This window comes from Lissotriton vulgaris, chromosome 2_1, assembly GCF_964263255.1.
Source record: "Lissotriton vulgaris chromosome 2_1, aLisVul1.2, whole genome shotgun sequence".
NCBI lineage: Eukaryota > Metazoa > Chordata > Amphibia > Caudata > Salamandridae > Lissotriton > Lissotriton vulgaris.
The window spans coordinates 440,488,664-440,505,743 of NC_141687.1; positions in this window are offsets into that span (position 1 = coordinate 440,488,664).

Genomic DNA, 17,080 nt, shown 5'->3' on the forward strand with positions numbered 1-17,080 from the left:
TAGAACATGTATTGGCAATTCATTTGGTTGAAAGCTTTTTCAGAATCAAGGTAGAGGGCAGCCGAAGGGGAAGAGTACCTTTTTGTAAAGGCAAGAAAATGTGAAAACATTCTAGCATTATCAGACGCAAGTCAGCCTTTAACAAAGCCAGCCTTATTTGGTTTAATGAGATGAGGGATAATCTTTTCTAAGCGGGAAGCTAGAATCTTTGCCAACATTTTACAATCATAATTAATCAGTGAGATGGGTCGACAATTTTTACAGAAGAAAGAGTCTTTGTCTGTTTTGGGAATAACAACAATAAAGGCTACTAAAAAAGAGCTGCATGCTTCAGAATTGGAGAGGAATGAGTTAAAAAGGTCCAATAATTTTGGGGCAAAGATCGTAGAAAAAGTTAAGAATAGTTCAACTGAGAAACCATCCAGTCCCGGGGCTTTGGCCTTTTTTAAAGATTTAAAAGCATTGGTTATTTCCTAAAGGGAGATGTCATTTTCTAGAGGTAAAAAAATAACAGGGACGGAGGGGGTTTTAGGGATACCGTGGAAAAAAAATTCAAAATCTTTTTCGGAAGGAGTTGTATCTTCTGTATATAAAAGTTCATAGTAGGATTGAAATGCATCTACAATGTCTGAATCGGAAGAAAGAAGTTTATTGGTTGCTTCTGAGTGGATAGGTCCAATATTTTTACATTCTGTTTTGATTTTTAAATAGTTGGCTAATATTTTCACCACCTTATTTTGGTCTCCATGAATTTTAGATTTAATCTTAAGGAGAATGTCACGAGCGTCAACACTGACAATTTATTTATTTATTTATTTCCTTTATTAATACATTCTTTCAATTCAACAAACCTTTGTATACCTCAGTTCATAACAATTGGGATGCTTTTAAAGCATCATTTAGAGCCTTTACCAATTCTTACAATGCTAAATATCAGGTAACTCTTCAAAAGATCAAACACCTGGAACACAATTATTTTTCCTCTGAAATCAAGGTTTGGTCTGAGAGTAGGTGATTGTTAAAACGCCAACAGCCTTGTTTATCAGTATTAAGGGACATATCAAAAGAGGCATGAAAATAGAACCAATTTCAGAGGAAATGATACCAGGGAGTAATGACTTAGAAACCAAAATATAATCAATGTGTGACATAGTATGTTGAACAGGTGAAAAAAAAGTAAATTCGTAAATATCTGGATTACATGTTACATCATACAGAGGATGAGAGGCGTTGGCAGATTGAAATGATTTGTGGGGCATATCAGGTTTAAATTTGCATTTAGATTTTCTATCAGAGAAAGGATCTAGCCAATTATTAAAATCGCCACTAACGATTATATTGGGCTTAGAAATAGATGATAGTTTCAATTTAATACAATGCCAAAATCGTGGGCTGGGTTTGACAAGAACATAAATGTTAAAGAAAGCTACTTGTTTTTTATAAATATTAGTGTCAACCAAAGCCCATCGCCCATTGGAATCACATTCAGTTAATAATATTTGTGCCTTAATTGATTTATGAAATAAAATAGCAACAGCAGGAGAGAAAACAATTTGATTAACCCATTGACGCTTAAGCTTAAGAGATTCCACATCTTTACAATGAGTCACCCATTGGAGAAGTGTGGCTCAATGATTGGAGCGGCAGACCCTGATGCAGAGGTCTAGCCCGGGACCAGGGTTTGAGAGAGCGCAATTTGAATGCAAAGTACATTGTAACCATATTTAGACGTATATGTTATAAACGTAGGAATGAAACGTATATCGTAATGTAAAGTTGACAATTATGACATAAAAGCCAACGAATGTGATAACATGCTATAGGAAATGTAAATGTATTCACATGTTAAACATGCATTAGATTTAGAAGGCCTGTATACATGATGGGTAGATGTAGAAATGTAGAACGTGCACAGTAGAATTCGTGTACGTGTGTAACTTTAAATGGAGAAGCAGCGAGAAATGTAATGTGGAAAAGCATAAATGTAGAGAAATAATAACGTGGAGAAATGTAGGGAACGTACATGATAATGTAACCAAGGAGAATGCATAAATTATATTCTATGTAGTCGTATTCTATGTATTATATATTTGATGTAGAATGTATTTAAGTATAACTAGGGCTTTTCCTAAAAGTACGAATATATAAATGTATGCCAATGGTTATACTGTATAGAGGGTTTCTGTAGGAATGTTGGAAGGGTTTAGGTCATTTGTGTTTGTAACCTGACTGACCAAGAGTTCGAAGGAGCATAGTCACAAGAATGTAATTTAGAGGGTTTGTAAAAGTCGTAAATAGTTTGATGTGGACGTGAGAGCCGAGAAGTCTAGCACTTGTTAGATTTAAGGTGACAATGCCGGACGGAACTTGTTGCTCGAACGTGAGGAGAGGCATTTGTTGAGGTGGACTATGTTTTGACAAGACCATTCACATGATCTAGAAGGTTAAGAAGTGTACAGATAAGTTAAGACCTTGTCTAAGTTTCTATGATATGCGATCTGAAAGAGTCAATAAAAGTCGACGATGAGATGATGAAGATGACATCGAAAGGAGAAGGGTCAACTTGACGAACAACGCAAGGAATGGACCAATGGAAGAAGCAGGAAGTTGACATCATCGGGGGAAGTCCGTGGTGGGCGTCAAGGGGCGTTCCACCCACACGGTGATTGTGTATTTTAGGGACAGCACCCCGGGGAGGAGTGAGCAATCAGAGCAATCAGGGAAGAGCAATGTGAGGAGGTAGCAATTGGGAGATTAAGAACAGCGAGGCGAATTGCTCAGAGCAAGGGCGAAGGGTAGATGCCTTGAGCAGATGCGCTAAGACATCAGAGCGCAAGGGAGCGGTAGGCCGAGGACCCTCAGAGAGAACGGATGGGTAGGCAGAGAGGGTACTGTTTCTGAAACTTAAGATTTCCTTTAGAGGCTAAAGAGGGTTTGAACTTCTTTGGAAGTCAAACTGCTGACACCTTTTTAGGGAAGAAACTTGCGAAGTAAGGTTGACACATAGCATAGAGTAGGGACAGATTAACTTGATGATTGTTTTATCTTACTGCAGATGACGCGGAAGGAACCACTTCACACCGAAGCTTAAGAGGCTGATATTATAACTGATTTTGTATTTTGTATACTTTGAGATTTTATCCTGAGTGGATTGTATCGCATCCAAATTAATCTTTATATAAACTCTTAAAACTTTATCAGTTGTAAGTGGTTCTTCCGAGTGGCGTCAGTTAATGGGGTTTGTCTAACCAAGGCGGGGGTGGTCCTTTCCTCAATGACAGATACGAGCGGTCCAAACAGATGAATGGGATTCTTTATTAAATTTATCATACTCATAAATTGATATCAAAATCTCATTCCCCGCAGTTGGTAGCAGAGTAATGATGGTTATCTTCTTGAGGAAGACGACCTAGGCCAGGTTAGTTTACCCCAAGGTCCCTAGTCATCGTCGACCAGAAGAAGAATCGCAGCCGAAGACGGTGCTGATGGTGCATCGAGAGAAAAGCAGCAGAATCGGTCGAGAGTGAGTATAAGGGTCATGCGTTGTAAGATTGCGGTGTTTTATGTTGTTCCTGTGTTGTAATGTCAAGCGGAGTTGAATGCCTGTAGTATGATTGGGGGAAGGTTGTGAGCGCGCGCAACCGGATAAAATCTTATGTCCAGAGGACTTAAGTGGTTCGGGTGTATCGAACACCCAGAGTAATTTGTCTACCATTGAAAGGGGGTCATGAGGTACCATTGATTTCCCGACAGACCGATGATAGGGGGAGCGTATGTGTGAGTGAATGAGTAACGGACGCTGGTCGTACGTTTACTGTGTGTAAGTAACCTATCAGTTGAGGCAAGTGTCCGACCGTAAGAGGAAAGACGCTGTGCCAGTTGACGTAGCAATTACAGTTAGACTGTGGCCGTACAGTCAAAGAAAAGTGATCGCTTGGACGGAAGTAGTCATTTTTTCGATGTATGAATGAAAACGCATGTGAGATCGTGAAACGAGCTGAGAAACGAGGGAAGCTGCTGAAGGGACAAGTGACGTCAGCGTAAAGCTGCGCTGAGATTGGTCGGTTAACATAGAACTGTGCTGGGATAGGCGGATTAGCGAGAGTCGTACAGGGCTTGGTGGTTGTTATCAAGACGTAAATAAGTAAGAAATATCATACGTGATCAAAAATGAAGTGGTTTAAGGGTTTAGGAAAAATCTTTAAAAGAAAAAGGAGAGATTTGTATGCCGGAGAAGAAGCTCCACCAGAAGGCACACCAGCATATCATATGGCAGTTAATGTAGGCTTACACTCGATATTATGGATTTCCGAGTGGCACAAGCTAACTGAAGGGCAAAAAGAACTGGCATTCCCAAGATTCGGAACGTTTAAATTAGAAGTGTTGAACCAACTGAAGGCAACGATGCTTTCAATGAGACCTCTACCGAGGCCAACACAATTTGAAGCTCTTGGTGTGTGGTTTAGAACAGCACACGAAAGGGGCGTAAAGAGGCGCCAAGAAAGAGTGAGAAGATCGGTAAAGGCAGTGCAGGATGCTAAATGGGACGATGAAGCTAAGAAATGGAGGGTGCAGAAGATAGAAGCAGATAAACTGTACCCGATGTTGGAAGTTACGGGAGAAAGGAAACCTCTAGAACAGGAAGATGAGGAAAGCGAGTCGGAGGAGGATCTGATAGAGAGACTATTGACAGACAGACCACCTCCATACAGCGGTGAACTTGCGAGCCCCATATTACCGCAGACGGACGGAACTAGGTGGGGGGAATATAAGTCGATCCCAGTAACAGAGTGGGACGCTACCAAGGCTGAGGAGATACCCCAAATTAGTTCAGAACAGAGAGTAGTGGGAAGATTTGTGGTCCAGAAGGCTCCAGAGACGCAATGCGCTAGGTCGTACCAAATGCCGGACGCTTTGCAGGTCCCGGTCACCATAGGCCCTATTGTGTCAATCTATAACCCGGAAGGGGTCCAGCAGGATGAACAGGCGCGATGGGACAGTGAAGGAGCAGAGAATAGGAATGCCACAATGAATACCCACAGGCGAATACGAGCACCAATAAATCGGAGTACCCCATTAGATTCTGCAACGGGTCCCAGAGTAGAACAGAGAGGTCGAAGAGGGTCAATGGATTTGAGGGGTCCTAAACCGAAAACCCATAAGGAATTAAGGGAATACCTGAGAGAATGGGACATGGCCGAAGAGGCTCGGAATAGAAGTTTGGAAACGGGATCCGATTGGAGAGAGCAGGATAACAAGATTCTCTCTCATTGTGGAGCTGGCGAAAGCAGCCCCGAGTGGGAGAGAGGAAGTCAAGAAAGCAGAAGAGACATCTGTCCTACTGATAACAGCAATAGGCTAATGTGTGAAGACAGAAGTACAGGGTGTGGCGAAGTGCCTCGCGTCACCTTCAGTGAAGGGGAACGTAGGACACAGGAGTACCGGAATACCTTTAGGTGCGCACACCATGCCCCGGGTGAGGAAGTGAGACATTGGAGTCACGGAAACATGGAGAGTCGCGAAGCGTCTCGACATGCATCTGGTGATAGCGGTCGGAGACATGAAAACATAGGGAGTCGCGAAACGTCTCGCCATCCATCCGGTGATCACGGAAGAGATCACGGGAACACGGAAGACCGGCGAGGGCCTTTCATATTATTAAGCGACACCAGACAACAAGCAGGTTATAATGGGTTAGAGCAGAACGGTGAATCCTATCTCATAGCTGGAGAAACCGAGCCTAGAAGACGGAATGTAGGGTTGGAGGATGGAGCATTATTCCACCATACCCCACGTGAAGACGGAAAGGCTTGGGATCTCGAGGGGTGGGAACGAAGAGAAGGAAGCAGAGCTCCTCATAGCTCACCTGTGCTCAGGCGTAGGGCGCATAGTGGAGGTGAGAGAGATATGAGAGAAGAACATAGAACTGAGATGCTGAAAGCGGAAATAAAAGCAAAACGACTTGACGTAATGAGTTTGAAGGCAGATTTGGATGAATTGATTGATGGTACAGTGTCATTAGAGAGATTAGCCTCGTATACACCAGATGAGATACTGTTCCTATCCAAAGATATTACTCGAAGAGCGAGGTCGGCTCATGAGAACTTATCTAATTTGGCAAACAGGTACATGGTAGACCTGTCACGAACTAAGGCTTTACAGAGCAACCATAGGCTAACATGCACGGATCAGGATTTGGATGACCGTAGAACGATCGCGCTGAAGGTTCACATAAGGGAATTGATCATAAGTATCAGAATCTGGAAAGATCTGGATAGATGGGAGGAAAGATGGTCCAAGAAGGGCTCCGTTAGGCGGAGTGTGCTTGAGAAGTCCCAGGACGCAGACTTGATGCGAATGGAAGCCTTCCCTTTGCGAGAAATCGCGAATGGAAGCTACGTTCATGTGCCCTGGAGTAGGGGGGATTTGGCGGCATTTACCAATTCCTTCCCAAAGCTTAGGGATAATCCTGTTGAGTGGTATAAGCAGGTAGAAAGGTTCGTGAAGATCTCGAAGGTACTGTGGATCGATTTGAACACACTGTTCGATATCGTAGTACCCGGAGACTTGTGGACGGCGTGCAAGCTTAGTGTTGAATGGCCTACCTGTGAGCCACCGAGAGATACTCGGACAAATGGTCCATCACTTAGAGTCATGGAGAAATACGAAAGGGTAATAACATGGCTAAAAGAGAAGGTGCCGGTGCAAGACATAGACTGGGTAAAGATAGACCGAACTACTCAGGAGCCGAAAGAGACAGTTCATGAGTTTTATGAGAGATTACTGAAAGCATTCAAGCAGTACAGCGGGTTAGATGTGATGGATCCAAAGGACATTGGACAGTTTGTTTCAAAGTTTGTCCTCGGATTGAGACCAGAAATATGCCTAATGATCCAGCAGCATCTGATCTGTTGGCAGAACAAACCTTTAGACGAGATTCTGAGGTACGCAAGGTATTGTAGTGACGAGATAGACTCTAAGGCAAAGAAGCTTAAAGAAAAGTTAATGCTAGTGCAAATGCAAGCTGCTGGGAAGGATAAACAGCGGCAGCAGGGAACAGGAACGCCGGCAAAGAAACAGAATAATCAGAGCAGAGATGAGGAAGAAAGACCAAGACCGAGAATGGATATCGCGACACTGAAAAAGACAACAAGATGCCATCAGTGTAATGAAGTAGGACACTGGCGACGCGAGTGTCCTTACAATGTTGAGTCAGGGGAATTAGAACAGGAGGAGGAGGAGGTTCAGCACAACGTGGTTAAGGGAGCCACAGTCCCGAAGGGCAAGTTTATCAAAGGGGGGACTCAGACTCCTCGAGCCCCGTTTCCTCAACCACCTCGCATCTCAAACGGAGGGAAAACCTACAGACAGATGCCATTGTTTGTAGGAGGAGAGGAATGCTACTACGTTGATCCTCTTACAGGGCAGCGGGCGAGTAGGGAAGAAGATTGTACTCTAGGAGCCGCCTTGGAAGTAGATCAGAGAGGACCATACGTAGAGGCGGAAATAGCGGGATGTCCTACAACCTTTTTGGTGGATACAGGGGCCACTCGATCCACGTTAAGATCTGCGGTAGTCCCGGGTCTGCCAATATCAGGAGAAATGGTACAGGTGGTAGGAGTCGCGAACAAAAGGATGACAAATCCCTTGACCGAACCAGTGTCAGTAAGAATAGGGAACTACAGTGACGAACATCAGTTCGTGATCTGCGATTCTAGTCCTGTGTGCTTACTAGGGAGAGATTTGCTGTGCAAACTGAATTGCACGATACATTGCACACCAGAAGGAGTAGAAGTACAGACCAATGATGAGGACGCTGATTTTAAAGTCGTAAACTCAAAAGAGTGTGTGGAACTTTATCCTACCTTGACAGTGGAGGAGCTTCCACAAGACTTGAGAGAGAAGGTCTCAGCTGAGGTATGGGATTTTACTGGGGAAGAAATAGGATTGATTAAAGGAGTAGAACCGGTAAAAATCTTGGTAAGACCCCATGCTGAGTATCCAAGAACACCACAGTATAAGCTAACGCCAGAGACGATTGCAGGGATCAAGCCTGTGATCGAATCCATGATTAAGCAGGGAATACTGAAGGAGATCGTGGGTAGTCCATGTAACTCCCCGATCATGGGTTTGCAGAAACCTAGTGGAAAATACAGGATAGTTCAGGATCTTCGAAAGATTAATAACATTGTTGTCTCATGTTGTCCAGTGGTACCGAATCCATCAGTGATATTATTTCAGATACCGTTTCAAGCTGAATGGTTTACAGTGATAGATTTGTGCCAGGCTTTCTTTTCGATACCGTTGGATGAAGAGAGCCAATATCTTTTCGCTTTCAAACTGGAAGATCGCGTCTTAACATGGTGTCGTATCCCTCAGGGGTATACAGAAAGCCCGTCGATCTTTAACCAGTTATTGAAACGAAATCTTGAGAGTCTAGTACTGCCCAAGAATTCAGTTCTGGTCCAGTACATAGACGACCTCCTGGTTGCGTCAGAAACTGAGGAAGCTTGCAGAGAAGACACCATCACCTTGTTAAATCACTTGGCCGAGAATGGACACAAAGTGTCTCCAGGTAAATTGCAATATTGTAAGACTGAGGTGCAATACTTGGGCCATAGGATTGAAAAGGGAAAACGGAAGGTGTCTCCAGACAGAATAGAGGCGATTATGAAAATGAATGCGCCTACAACACAAAGAGAGGTCAGGATGTTTCTAGGCATGGTCGGTTATTGTCGACAGTGGATAGCTAACTTTTCGCTGAAGGCAAAACCGTTATTGCAACTGACGCACAAAGGAGTAAGTGATCCGGTACCATGGGACAAAGATTGTTTGATGGCGTTTCTGCAGCTGAGGGAGGATTTATGTCGCGCCCCGGCTTTAGGAATGCCAGATTATAAGAAACCTTTTTTGCTTTACTGCTGCGAGAGAGAGGGATGCGCTTTAGCGGTATTAGCACAGGTCCACGGAGATGCGCGTAGGCCAGTGGCGTACTTTTCGGCTACATTAGATCCAGTAGCCGCAGCGTTGCCCGGATGTCTCAAATCCGTAGCTGCAACGGGTGTCAGCATTGAACGATCTGAGAGCGTAGTTATGGGTCATCAGTTAGAGGTGTATGTACCACATTCTGTAGAACTGTTAATGACCAGGACTAAGACTCAGCATCTGACGAATAGCAGGCTCACACGCTACGAGCAGGTCATACTGGCTGCCGAGAATGTGACCCTAAAGAGATGCTCTGTCTTGAATCCTGCAACTTTGATGCCACTTCCAAATGAGGTGGATGACGAGATTTGTACAGATCATGACTGCCTCGATGTGACTGAACTATGTACCAAACCGAGACCTGATATCGTAGATGAGCCATTGACAGACCCAGACGAAATTTTCTTCGTTGATGGTTCATGTGTAAGAAACGATGTCGGTCAGCTGAGAGCAGCTTATGCAGTATGCACGATTACCAGAGTTATAGAAGCCGCTTGCCTGGAAGGAGTACACTCCGCTCAGGTAGCTGAAATTGTTGCTTTGACCCGTGCCTGCCTAGCAGGCGACAGACTTCGAGTCACTATATACACCGATAGCCAGTATGGTTTCGGCGTAGTTCATGATTACGGGCAGTTATGGTCTCAGAGAGGTTACATGACCTCCTCGGGTTCTCCGATTAGGAATGGAGAATTCGTGAAACTTTTGTTAGAGGCTTTGCAAAAACCTATGGCCATAGCTGTGGTCAAATGTGTCGCCCATACAAAAAACGTGGATTTTGTATCGCTAGGAAACAGATACGCAGATGAAGTAGCGCGTTATTGCGCAGAGCAGGGATATTCTCACACGGATGTGAAAGTGGGGGGAATCCAGGAGAGAACTGAACTGACTATGTTATTGGATACTGTAGATTCATGGGATGAATTGAGAGCAGTACAGGAGAATGCACCAGATGAGGAGAAGAAGAGCTGGGAAACAGCAGGTTGCGGGAAAAGTGAGATGAACTTTTGGGTTTCTGCCGACGGAAGGGCAGTTTTACCAAATGAACTCATTAGTCCAATGGCAAGGAAATTGCATGGATCAGCACACATAGGAAGAGATGCTATGGTGAGAGTATTCAGACAAACGTGGTTCAATCCTAAGTTTAGAATAGCGGCAGAAGCAGTGTGTCAGCGATGTACGATCTGTCAGCAACTAAATGTGGGAAAGAGAACACCAGTTACCTTGAGTCATATAGGAAGGTCTGGGGGGCCTTTCAATAGGATGCAGATTGACTTCATAGAAATGCCTCCATGCAACAGACTCAGATACGTCTTAGTGATTGTCTGCATATTTTCTAGATGGGTTGAGGCTTACCCTACACGTAGGTGCGATACACTTACAGTAGCAAAATTGTTGCTTAGAGAGTTGATACCGAGGTTTGGGGTGCCATCCTCTTTGGAATCGGACAGAGGAACTCATTTCAATAGCGAAGTGGTGAAGATGCTGTGTTCAGCTTTGAATATTGATCAGAAGTTACACTGCAGCTATCGACCAGAAGCTTCAGGGATCGTAGAGCAAATTAACAGTACTATCAAGTCCAGACTGGCTAAAGTTTGTTCGTCGACATCCCTGAGTTGGCCAGACGCACTTCCAGTAGTTCTTATGAGCATACGTAGCACACCTGATAGAAGAACAGGCCTCTCTCCACATGAAGTGTTAATGGGGAGAGCCATGAGATTGCCATCGGTTCCGACTGCAGCGTTAGTGAACATCACAGACGATTTGATCTTGGACTACTGCAAGGGACTATCTGATGCCGTTAATTCTGTGTCCCTCCAGGTCCAGGCTGCAGAGGTTCCATCAGTACAAGACTTGTGCCATGACCTGAGTCCAGGAGATTGGGTCCTGGTGAAGAAGCATGTCAGGAAGAACTGCTTAGACGTGCGTTGGCGAGGACCGTTTCAAGTCATACTTGTAACGAATACCGCAGTGAAGTGTGGAGGTCTGCCGAACTGGATACATGCCTCACACACCCGAAGAGTGCCAACACCTCCAGAAGACACAGCTCCTCTCTCGGATGGGAATCCGGCGGGAAGCGGAGAAGCCATAGAGGGGAAAAGCCAAGCTGTGGAGGTGATAGAAGAAGCTGAAACTGTGTTGGAACAGGACGACGAAGGTCAGGACACGAGTGGAACTGAAGTCGCCTCAGGAGAAGAAAGTAATTGGGAATCCGACACAGATATCGAGCAAACTGAGAGTGACCAAGAGACGAGTCCTGGAACAAGGAGCGGAAAGACGGAAAGCGACAAAGCCATTTGGCCGGAGAGAAGGAAAAGGCCAAGTTTGGAAGGAAAGAACGAAAGAACTCTTGCTCCTATCGCTGAAGAGTCGGATCAGGAGGAAGAAACGACAGATTCAGGAATTGAGAGTCCACGAAGATCAAGAAGGGTACGTGTGCCCTGCAGAAGGTACGCCACCCCAGAGTGGACTTATCTAGCAGATGTATTGGGGACAGAAATCTGGGAGAGTGAAGAGCGTGAAAGTAATCGATCTCGATCCATTTGTGGCAGTGGAGATATGGATGTTGGCACCTGGACTCGAGACTGAGGGGTTACTGACTTTCACACTTCCCATACCCCCACGTTTGAGTAAAATTCAAGATCTAGTGCTAAAAAGATTACAGTTTCCAACAGCTGGTCAACAAATGACAGAAGAAGAAGAAAAAGTTATTCATTTTGAACTATTAATAATTGTTGTGAAAGCTGCAGGTCCGAAAATAATTGTCGATGCATAAAAGACTTTTGTACGGATGTTATAAAGAAGAAGATAACCTAGCACCGAGTGGAAAGAAGAATAAAATTAGGGATTACCTTTAGAGGACGGAGAAGGGCTAGGGTTGTCTGCTGTTAAGAAGAGAAAAAACATTGTGATGGAAAAAGATACCTGTTGATAAAAAGCACTTTAAAGACTGTGAAAGTACATAAGCAACCAAAGACTGCAACAGGAAACCTTTTGCTAAAGAAACGAGGTACGCTGTTGGATGACATGGAGAACGGCAACCCAAACAGGAAAGCTAGATGTATAGTAGGTACACTTATAGCAATAGTGATATTTCTCATAATTACAGTAGTTACAATATCGTACATAATAGGACATGAGAACGATAGAGAAATAGTGAATGTAAAAACGGTAACGACTTTGAAACCTGCTCTTGTGGGAAAGAAGGAGGAGAGCAATGTTATACGTGAAAAGGCGTTACTTGTAGATGAAGCTCGTAGATTACACATAGACGAGTCACAGGGAAATTTTAGGTCAAATGCATATGCCAAATTATTGTACGAATATATCGATGCCATGGAGGCCAAAGATTGCTACGTTTGTATGCAATTGCCAGCTTCTGTAGATGAAGGCATTAGATATCACCATCTCCCATTGACTTATGGGATAACATGTAGTTTACTGCTTAGTATATTTTATGGTAGAGAAGGATTTGAGTACTACTTTTCGAATTATGATTCGGTACTGCCAGAAGTTCCGAATTATAAGCAAATGAATAAGTGGGACTATTACAAAAAGGAGGATAGACTAGCCAAATTCTTCCTTCCTTGAGATACGTTAGATACATCATATGCACGTAGAAATAATCTGACTTGCAAAGTATCAGAAGTGGAGAAAAGATTTATAGCACAAGTAGATGATCGATGCAGACGGCAGAAGATTCTAAAATTGTCAGGACAATGGAAAATAGACTGGACAGAAGAAGAGAAGGCACATAAAAAGAAAGGTAGCAATGGTCCAATAGCATTGGATAGAACGCAGAAAGGAAAGTTATGTTTAGCTCGAAGCAAGACGTATTACGAGAGTGAATTTGTAGGTGAAGTTAGTTGTGAGCACTCTTTTAAACTAGAGTATTACACGAAAGATTTTATGAAGGGAATGCAAGCTATTCCGAATGTGTATTTTGTATGTGGGAGAAATGCCTATGTAAAACTACCTGACAATTGGTATGGTTCGTGTTACTTGGCAATTGTCTTCCCCAAAATATATCATGCAAAGGATTTAGCGATTATAGAAGGAAAGGCTTCGAGGAGGACGAAAAGGGAAGTAGGAGATGCAGAAGTAGTAGGAGATGTATTTGGAGCAATGTTTCCATTGTTAGGTTTGATTCTTAACGATGTTAAGATTAGGAGGTTAGCGACAGTCGTGGATAGATTGTCTGCTAGTACTGCAAGATCATTAATGTTAGTAGAAGGTGAGATGCAGTCGATTAGAGCCATGGTTTTACAGAACAGACTTGCTTTAGATGTGATATTAGCAAAAGAAGGCAGAGTTTGTAAAGCTTTGAAAGTTCAGGAATGTTGTACTTATATTCCTGATAATTCAAAACCACTTGAGAAAGTCATACAGAACATTACACAGATTCATCAAGAAATTGAAGATTTATCAAAAGTAAATGTTTGGGAAAAAGTAGGAAATGGAGTGGGAAAGGTTGGAAATTGGTTTGTTAATCTAGGCAAAAGTATAGTTTGGTATATTTTAAAGCCTGTATTAATAGTATTAATTTGCATAATTACATTATTAGGATTAATAAAAATGTATAAGTGGTATAGGTCGAACCAGTTACAAAGATCGATGAGAGACCAAGAAAGAAGACTAGCTGTCCTACAAGATCAACAGTATAAAAGTCTGAGAACACTTGAATCGATAAAAAGAGGAACTGATGTAACTAGTTCGGTATAAGTGATGTATTCAAATTGCTTTTAGTGATGACTCCTAAAAGTCATCAAAGGGGGGAACTGAGAGAGCGCAATTTGAATGCAAAGTACATTGTAACCATATTTAGACGTATATGTTATAAACGTAGGAATGAAACGTATATCGTAATGTAAAGTTGACAATTATGACATAAAAGCCAACGAATGTGATAACATGCTATAGGAAATGTAAATGTATTCACATGTTAAACATGCATTAGATTTAGAAGGCCTGTATACATGATGGGTAGATGTAGAAATGTAGAACGTGCACAGTAGAATTCGTGTACGTGTGTAACTTTAAATGGAGAAGCAGCGAGAAATGTAATGTGGAAAAGCATAAATGTAGAGAAATAATAACGTGGAGAAATGTAGGGAACGTACATGATAATGTAACCAAGGAGAATGCATAAATTATATTCTATGTAGTCGTATTCTATGTATTATATATTTGATGTAGAATGTATTTAAGTATAACTAGGGCTTTTCCTAAAAGTACGAATATATAAATGTATGCCAAAGGTTATACTGTATAGAGGGTTTCTGTAGGAATGTTGGAAGGGTTTAGGTCATTTGTGTTTGTAACCTGACTGACCAAGAGTTCGAAGGAGCATAGTCACAAGAATGTAATTTAGAGGGTTTGTAAAAGTCGTAAATAGTTTGATGTGGACGTGAGAGCCGAGAAGTCTAGCACTTGTTAGATTTAAGGTGACAATGCCGGACGGAACTTGTTGCTCGAACGTGAGGAGAGGCATTTGTTGAGGTGGACTATGTTTTGACAAGACCATTCACATGATCTAGAAGGTTAAGAAGTGTACAGATAAGTTAAGACCTTGTCTAAGTTTCTATGATATGCGATCTGAAAGAGTCAATAAAAGTCGACGATGAGATGATGAAGATGACATCGAAAGGAGAAGGGTCAACTTGACGAACAACGCAAGGAATGGACCAATGGAAGAAGCAGGAAGTTGACATCATCGGGGGAAGTCCGTGGTGGGCGTCAAGGGGCGTTCCACCCACACGGTGATTGTGTATTTTAGGGACAGCACCCCGGGGAGGAGTGAGCAATCAGAGCAATCAGGGAAGAGCAATGTGAGGAGGTAGCAATTGGGAGATTAAGAACAGCGAGGCGAATTGCTCAGAGCAAGGGCGAAGGGTAGATGCCTTGAGCAGATGCGCTAAGACATCAGAGCGCAAGGGAGCGGTAGGCCGAGGACCCTCAGAGAGAACGGATGGGTAGGCAGAGAGGGTACTGTTTCTGAAACTTAAGATTTCCTTTAGAGGCTAAAGAGGGTTTGAACTTCTTTGGAAGTCAAACTGCTGACACCTTTTTAGGGAAGAAACTTGCGAAGTAAGGTTGACACATAGCATAGAGTAGGGACAGATTAACTTGATGATTGTTTTATCTTACTGCAGATGACGCGGAAGGAACCACTTCACACCGAAGCTTAAGAGGCTGATATTATAACTGATTTTGTATTTTGTATACTTTGAGATTTTATCCTGAGTGGATTGTATCGCATCCAAATTAATCTTTATATAAACTCTTAAAACTTTATCAGTTGTAAGTGGTTCTTCCGAGTGGCGTCAGTTAATGGGGTTTGTCTAACCAAGGCGGGGGTGGTCCTTTCCTCAATGACAGATACGAGCGGTCCAAACAGATGAATGGGATTCTTTATTAAATTTATCATACTCATAAATTGATATCAAAATCTCATTCCCCGCAGGTTCAATTCCCCACCTCGGCGGGTCTTGGGCTCAAAAATTCCACGGACCTGATAATTCTTGCCTCGGTGCCTATTCCAATCACAGAGTCCCACTCTGCAACTCTGGGCAATAGCTTGCTTAATCTCCACAACGGTCCCCACAACGCTATCCTGGACGCCTCACAGGGAAAACCAGGATGGGTTCCACAGCGGTATTCCTACAAGCGCCTTGAGACCCTTGCGGGTGAGTAGTGCGCTATACAAGTATCAATTTACATTGACGCCCAAGCTTAAGAGATTCCACATCATTACAATGAGTCTCCTGTGAAAAAGGCAACTTGAGTATTAAGTTTGGATAAATGAGAGAATAGCTTTTGATGCTTGACATGATGAACTAGACCTCGTACATTCCACGAGAAAACGTTAAACATGTTGAAGGGTGGGGTGGGGTACATATGGAGACAGGAACAGTCAGCTGTGAGACCAATAAAAAAGAAACAGCATTTATCAAATGTTAAGCAATGAAAACAAAAAATATTGAAATTGAAGAAAAACTTGAGATAAAGAAAGACACTCATGTAGTTATTAAGATACTAATAAGAAACAGTTGTAAGAGAGAATAGCCAAGAAACCAAGAGAAAGAAAAGAGAGAAAGAGGAAAAGAGAAAAAAACAGAATAAGTAAACAGATCAAGGAAAATAATCCAGACCTTAAGAGAAATAAGAAGTCGGTATGGGAGAAACATGGTGATGCTGAAAACATGGACGGTGGTAAAAGTGAATAGGTAATGAGATGCCTCTTAAGAAATAAAGAAATAGCAAATATTATAAAGTGAAGAATGAAGGAAGAGAATGAAAGAAAAAGAGTACTTTAAGTTATAAAAGACATAAAAATAATAAAGGGTGAAAGAGCACACGAAAAATAGAAAAGAAGAACGAATAATGAAAAACCAAGATAGATATGATTTTAGAAGAACAATATCAACCAGTTAACTAAGAAAGAATTAAGCATTCGTTTCCATATTGCGAGAGGAAATGCTGTTTAGAAAGAGTTTCAGTTTGTCAGGCTTGCCGAAAGAACGTGAGTTTCTTTCATGAGTAATTTTGCAAAGGCAATGATGGAGAATGCCATATTGAATGTTCAAATGTGTCATCTGAGGGCCAAGAGCTAGAAAGTCTTTACATTAAGCATTTGTTGCATTGCAGACATCATGTGAAATGAAGATAGTATGTCCCGACCAAGTGAGACGTTGTTTGAGTTTAACGTCTTTCAGAACATGCATAAGTTTAGTAAATTCCATGAAGAGCATTATAATACCATGTGGTATGCTTGAATTAGTGTGAAGATGACCCAATCGATGTACACACTGTATGTTGAGAGGTGAGGAGGATTGAAGATCTAAGAGTTCTGGGAGGACTTTCTTCAAAAAGGATAACATATCCGGGCTGTCAACATTTTCCGGAAGACCATAAAGGCGAAGGTTGTTCCTCTGATTCTGATTTTCAAGGTCTTCAGTGTGGAGTTTCAGCTTGTGGATCTCTGGCTCTTGAAGAGGAATTTTTGAAGAAATATCTTGAAGTTCTCCCACAAGTAGCTCAAATTCCAACACCTTTCCCTCCATAACAATCCAGCGATCTTCTGTTTGTTGTAGTTTTT